A 7,711-nucleotide genomic window follows, 5' to 3' on the forward strand; every position below is an offset into this window, starting at 1 on the left:
CCTGGGAGTAGGGAAGTTTTATCCCTAAAGAAAGATTGAATTACATGAAGAAAGGCTCTTATATAGAACTGTCAGTGTGGAAGCAGGTGCATATTATAAAGTTAATTTCCCATGTTAAGAGGATTTTAGTGTATCAAGGTTGAATTGGCCTATAGGGGCTAACCTATGGAGGATGCCTAGAGTTGCCATTCCTGGTTCCAGTTGGTTCCAATAGGATTTTGATAGCTGGGAGGGGCCTTAGAGACCATCAAGGCCAACCTTCTCATTTTACAGATGAGGAGACTGTGTCCCTGAGATGTTAAGTGATGTGTTTAAGGATACACAAAGTTAAGATTTGAACCCATATCCTCCGATTCCTAATTCAGTCTTCTTGGGGACTGTACCAAGCTGCCACTGACAACATCAAATATAACCCAAATGATCCCTTTAACTCTAGTATATTTTCCTTAGAAGGTTACCTTCGTAGCTTCAGATTCCCTCATTCACTCCTTTTTGCTCCCATTCTCCAAGTCAGGAACAAGTAGTGTATGAGATTTTCCTATTTGCCTCATCTTAGCAGATTGCTTTTTCAGCTCTTCATATTAGAGGACAGAAAGGACCTTGTGGTCTACTTTATACTAGACTGTAAAAGACAAAGACAATCTTCTCTCTCCCACCATCCTTGTAACTCCTTCAGCCTTAGCACCATGCTCTGACCGTTGTAAATGCTTAATTAACCCAGACTTAGGTCTGACTTAGTGTTCTGTTGTTGTTGTTGTTGGTCCTTTGTTCTTGAAGACCAGTGACATCATGAGGGTGATGACTTGCTCATGAATTGCCCTCTGCAGGCTGGCCCCATTTCCCCTCCACCAGCCACCCTGAAGAAGGAATAGCTTCAACCACTAGTGAGGCAGATCTAGACCCAGGCCCTAATACCTGTTGGATACTGTGAACTCTACCACCCATCCACCACCCACCCCTTACTCTTATGGCATCTCTATCTCTGTATTAATCAATTACCAGTCTTGGAGGTACAAACTATTCCCAATTTCCACCCCCAGTTCTCTAATCCTCATCTTCTTCAACCCTTCCCCACCTATGTCCCATTTCAACCATACCCACCCTTTCTACTGAGCCCTTTGGAATTCTGTTCCACAGTGAATAAACTCCTTTTTGTCCCTGACCTTTCTTTCTCACACTTCTTCCATCTACTAGCCCTCATTGGAACTTCCTTATTCTTCTCTTATGACATGGCAACATCAACTCTTCAGCATTTGGACCCCTATTCAATTTCAATCAGTATTAGTCAGTTTGGATTAATACTGATTGAAATCAGGTAGGAGTCTAAATGAATTATTTCTCATAGGGGGTCAGTATCCTACAGCTTCCGTAATTTGAACCGGGTGGAAAGTTTTAAGTCAACTTCAAAGAAGTGATGGAGGTAAGGACCGTGGAGTAATCTGGCTCACCCTCCAAGAAGGCAGGGGAAGAGAGAGAAGGTATATAGACAATGCTGGAGAGTTGATGTTGCCGTGGCACAAGAAGGGACTAGGGTAGTGATGATAAGTTCTGTATATTAGGCGCCAGAACTGTGAGCTGCGGATTCTAAGTTCACTTGCTTAATCATAGCAAGCTAAGTATAGGCCCTCTACCCTTGTTTTTCCTCGTTATGATGATCAAGTCGAGAGTGGTAAAAGTGACTGAATTATGTAGGAAATTCCGCAACTTATTTTTGTACCTCTGGACCATTCTCTCTCTCTCTCTCTCTTTTTTTTTTTCAGCCAAAGACAAGGTTTATTAGAACATCTGCCATATTGGCCAGGTTCTTAGGACCATTCTCTCTCGTCCTACCTGAGCAGGTGACCATCTTATGGCCACTTAGTCAGTGGAGATGCCCCATGCTTAGCCCAACCTTAGACCCTCCCCCACTGACATACCGTTTCTAGCTGATGCATCACTTTTTGGCCCTCAAAGCAAGATCTATCAACCAAAGGGATTCTGTACTTTGGATAACCTCTTTAGAATGTTTAGGTATCAAATCTGGTATTAAACCTTATAAAAATAAGGCCGTGGAAGAAAGAGGCATCTCAGATCGTGATGTCCACTTCATGAGAGAGGACCATGGACTCTTTAATAAAGGTGCCATTGGCTCAGAGCTCTGCCTCAGTCAATTGGGGTTAAGTGACTTGCCCGATGTCACACAGCTAGTAAGTGTCAAATGTCTGAGGTTGGATTTGAACTCAGGTCCTCCTGACTCCAAGGCTGGAGCTCCATCCACTGTGCCACCTAGCTGCTCCTTGCCTCAGTCTTTTTTATTGTAGGTTAGACAATTTTAATCCCCACACCCCCAGGTCATGTTTCTGCCTTCTGTTTTTGGAGGCAATCTGGGTTAAGTAAATTGCCCAGGGTCACACATCTAGTAGGTATCTGAGGCCTGATTTGAACTCTGGTCTTCCTGACTCCAGGCTCTACCCACTGTGCCACCTAGCTGCCCCTCCCTTGTTTTTAAAGGAAGAGACTTCTTTCTCAAAGAAGAGACCTGCTTTACCATCTTCTTCTCCTGTCTTTATACCCTCTTAAGCTCCCCAGTTCTTCAGCCTTCTTAAATCTCCTGTGACCTGGAAAGATTATATGAACTATGCTGAGTGAAATGATCAGAACCAGGAGAACATTGTACATAGGAACAGTCACCTTGTTCGATAACTAACTCTGATAGACTTATCTCTTCTTAGCAATGCAAGGATCTAAGACAACTCCAAAAGACTCTTGATGCTATCCACGTCCAGAAAAAGAACTATAGAGTCTGAATGCAGATCAAAGCATATTATTTGTTCTTGCTCTCTTTTTTTGTTTCTTCTTTCTTGTGGTTTCTCCCATTGGTTCTAATTCTTCTTTACAACATGACTAATGTGAAAATAGGCTCAATATGAATGTATATGTAGAACCTATATCAGATTGCATGCTGTCTTGGGGTAGAGAGAGGGGAAGGGTGGGGAGAAAATTTGGAACTCAAAATCTTATGGAAGTGAATGTTGAAAACTAAAACTAACTAACTAAATAAATAAATAATTTTTAAAAATCTCGTGTTACACTCCTCCATTCCACCTCAGTCACCTATTCGGATGGCCCCGTATGTTGCTATTACCCACAAATGTTCCATTTCCTTAATTAGAATCTCTGACATTCCACATAATCTACGTTTCACCTTCTTTAAGTCTGTTCTTTGTCCTCATCCTTACCTTGAATCTCTCTATCCTTCAATACTTTCTCAGGTCATTACCCCCTGCTCTGACTTCACTTTCCTCACTCTCCATTCTCAACTCAGTAATTAGCCATTTCAACTCTTCATTGTCTTCTGTTCCTGAGCCCCTTGCCCTCTTGTTCTATAGACACTCATCTTTTGCTAAACTTCGGTTTTGAATTACTTCCACCACCTGTCATCTCTGCTCCTGCTCATGACCCTTCTGAACACAACTGGAAGAAGTGCTTACTGGGTAGATTATCACTTCATTTTTTTCAACCACAATTGGATCCTTACTGCCTGCAACAAGGCAGTCCTATTTTTCCTTCCTAATTGATTCCCCATCTCACTCCCCACAGAAGCTGTTCCAAACCTCTTTCCCCTCCAAGCCTCCCACACCGCTCTACTCCCCTCAGCTGAGGGCATTGCCTTTTATTGTACTGAGGAGATTGAGAACATTTGACACGAGCTCCCTATTCCCATTCTCTTCACCTCTAAATTCTTTTGGCTCATTTTCTACCATCTCTTTCTCCCCAGTCTCCAACAATGAGGAGACACATCTTTTGTTGTTGTTGTTGTTGTTGTTGTTGTTTTTGTTTTTGCTAGGCAATGGGGTTAAGTGACTTGCCCAGGGTCACACAGCTAGTAAGTGTCAAGTGTTTGGTCTGAAGCCAGATTTGAACTCAGGTCCTCCTGGCTTCAGGGATGGTGCTCTATCCACTGTGCCACCTAGCTGCCGCAAACTTTCCATTTTCACTAGAAGATTTCATCTTATGTCATCCCCATTGTCTCTTGAATCTTCAGGCTGTCTAACCTGGCTTCTTTCCTATTGCCTTCAAACACACCAAGTCTCTCCCATCCCTAAGAAACCCTCCTTAGACCCTACCATCCCATCAAGTTTTTGTTCTATTTCTTTCTTCCCTTTCTCAGTGAAATTTTAAAGTTAGCAAAGATAGGATGGTAGCAGGGTAAGGCATGAGAAAGGGAGCAAATGCTAGAACTGATAAGGTTTACCATCTCATTGGATATGTTGGGTGAGGAGTTGAGGATGACTGAAGTTTTGAACCTAGGTAACTGGAAGGAGAATGATGTCCTCAACAGAGAAATTTGGATGAGAGTTGGATTTTGGGAGAAAGATAATGAATTTGGTCTTGGATGTAGATTTTGATATGCCCATGGGACAGGCAGCCAGATGGCTCAGTGGATAGAGTACTTTGTCTGGAGTCAGGAAGACCTGAATTCAAACTTGGCCCCAGATGCTTACTAGCCATGTGATCTTCCGCTAGTCACTTAATCTCTGTTTGCCTTGGAGGCAGTTGGGTGGTTCAGTGGATAGAGTGCTGGGCCTGTAGTAAGGAAGACTTGAGTTGAAACCCAGCCTTAGACTATTACTAGGTGACTCTGGGCAAGTCATGTAACCTCTGTGTGCCTTAATCTACCCAAGAAGGAAATAGCAAACCACTCCATTATCTTTGCCAAGAAAACCCCATGGACAGTATTGGTGTGCTGTGGTCCACAGGATTATGAAGAGTCACACATGACTGAATGACTGAACAACAAATGAGATGTCCTATTCCAAATACAATGCATGTGGTGAAATGGAGCTGAAACTCACAAGAGAGACTTGGGCTGGATATATAGATCTGGGAGTCATCAGCATTGAGATGATAATGGAACCCATGGGGACTGATAATGTCCTCAAGAAAGAGGACATATGGGGCAGTTAGGTGGCGCAGTGGATAGAGCACTGACCCTAGAGTCAGAAGGACCTGGGTTCAAATGCGGCCTCAGACAAAGGACACTTACTAGCTGTGTGACCCTGGGCAAGTCACTTAACCCCATTGCCTAGCCAAAGGAAAAAAAAAAAAAGAAAGAGGACATATGTGTGCATGTGTATATATACACATATATATGTATGAATGGATGAATGAATGAATGTATATATGTTCTTGTGTATTGTTTGTCCTTCATTTCTCAAAGAGGACTGAGGACATCAGGAAGGTGATGTCTTGACTTGCAAGTGAATTGGATTTAAGTGAGGGAGGGCTGTGCAAAGTTACAAGCCTCACTCTCTCCTCTGGAGCCATCTGGGTCTAGTGGCAAGATATAGATCAGGAAGATTGGAGATAGCCCTGGACGTTGTAGGAAACCTTGGCCTTTTTAAATTAAGGTCTTTACCAGGTCTCAGTTTGTTTGAGGCAATACCCATTCAGTGATTAAGGTTAGCTAAGAAATAAGGCAAAAAATGGCCTCTTTTACCTAGTCAAAAAACAAACAAACAAATCAACCTGGGCGAGAAAGACCCTTGAAGTGTCTGGCTAAAACAGAAACAATTACTATTTACACTCACTCTGAGGCATCAAAACATACATAGATATATACGCACACATATACATATAAAATGTATGTGTATGTGTGTATATATATACGTGTGTGTATATATATGTGTGTGTATATATGTATGTATTATTAAAAGGGCCTATATATACATATACATACACACATATATATGTATACACACACACACACACACACATATATATACATATATATATGTATATATAGAATAGAGAGAAGAGGGCCTGGTACATAGCCTTGGGAAATACTCAGAATTCAAGATAATATATGATATATGTAATATATTATATATGATATAGATAATAGTCCAGCAAAGGAAACTTAGAAGTAGCCATCCCAATTGTAAGAGGAAAACCAGAGAGAACAGGGTCATGAAAAGCCAGAGAGGAGAGAGTATTCAGGAGGAGAGAGGAGTCAACAGTAATGCTATTGAGAGGTCAAGAAGGATGAGGCTATCTCCCCTATATCCACCTGTTAAAATCCTCCTGATCCTTCAAGGCCCAGCTCAGATGTCTTAGCCTCCTCCATGAAGTCCCTCCCAACTCTTCAAGTTAAATATGATTTTTCCTTCCTTGAGATTCTTACAGCACCTGCTTTGTAACCTCTCTTGTTGATCAATCATTAGGCATTTATTAAGTACCTACTATGTGCCAGGTGCTAGAGATAGAAAGACAAAAATGAAAATTTTTCTTCCCAAGGAGCTTCCATTCTATCAGGGGACACAAAGTATGGTTATTGTGTATATTGTATGCATGTCTCATCCTATACAGTGTAAGATCTTTGAGGATAGGGACTGTCTATTATTTATATTACCTACGTTTATAATCACTTCTAGAATCTAACATGGAAGTTCCCTGTAGTAGAAGCTTACTAATTGTTTGTTGACTAGATAGATGTTAAGTGACTTGCCCAAGGGGCACACAGCTGGTAGTAGCAATCTGGTCTTCTGATTCCCAGAGCTGTTTCCTGTACAATACACTACCTCTCATTGCCATCATGTATTTTGTGAGGATGATTAGGTACATGGTTTCTGTAAGGAAACAACGTTTTATTCTTTCCTAAAGCTTACGGTATCCAACCTCCCATTCCACCCCCACACCTCCGGAAACGCGTCCTCTAGACTCCAGGTGCTGTTGTCTGACTTGCTATATCACACCCTAAGGACCCCTGGACCTTACCACCCCATATTGTGTTATACCCTCAGGACTTCTGGGCCCTTCCATTCTCACTGAAGCTGAACTCTCTTGTAGGCATTGTTTCTTCTAATTAGACTGTAAGTTCCTTGAGAGTAGGCACTGTCTCAGTTTTTTTTCTCTTTGCATCTCCAGGGCTTAGCACAGTGCTCAGCACATAGTAAGCTAGCATTTATATATAGCACTTTAAGGTTTGCAAAGCACTTTACAAATATTATCTCATTTTATCCTCACAACAACCCTCAGAGGTGCTATTGTTTATCTCATTTTATAGATGAGTAAATTGAGGCTAACAGAAGTTATGTGACTTGCCACATTTGGGCCACTCAGCTAGTAAGAGTGAGGTCAGATTTGAACTCATATCTTCTTGATTGCACTCTCTACCGCCAGCTGCCTCTTAATAACTGCCTTTTTATTCATTCATTCATTCATTCCACACCCATTGCCGACCCATCTCCTCTTTCCTTTTTATTGTGACTACCAATGAGTTTTCAGTTCACTTTTCTTGAGCTATTAAGTTATGTGTTGGGCTTGTACATTTCTTACATGCTTTACTCTGACTCTGTAACTTTTATCTTTGCTTGATTTTTCTCCTTTCCTGGATCCATTTGGCAGGGTAGACATTCTACTTTTCTGACCACTCCAACCAAGGCAGGGTAAGTGTGTGTGGGGGCGGGGGGAGAGAGAGAGGGAAAGGGAAACAGGAGCAAGGGAGACAGAGGGAGAGGAAAGAGAGGAGAGAAAGAGAAGGAGAAGAGGGAGAGACAGAGAGAGAAGGAGGGAGGGAGACAAGGAGAAAGAGATAGAGAGAGAGAGAGAGAGAGAGAGAAGAAGAAGAAGAAGAAGAAGAAGAAGAAGAAGAAGAAGAAGAAGAAGAAGAAGAAGAAGAAGAAGAAGAAGGAGGAGGAGGAGGAGGAGGAGGAAGAAGAGGAAGAAGAAG

This window comes from Vombatus ursinus, unplaced genomic scaffold, assembly GCF_900497805.2.
Source record: "Vombatus ursinus unplaced genomic scaffold, bare-nosed wombat genome assembly UNPS02014798.1, whole genome shotgun sequence".
In the NCBI taxonomy this organism is placed as follows: domain Eukaryota; kingdom Metazoa; phylum Chordata; class Mammalia; order Diprotodontia; family Vombatidae; genus Vombatus; species Vombatus ursinus.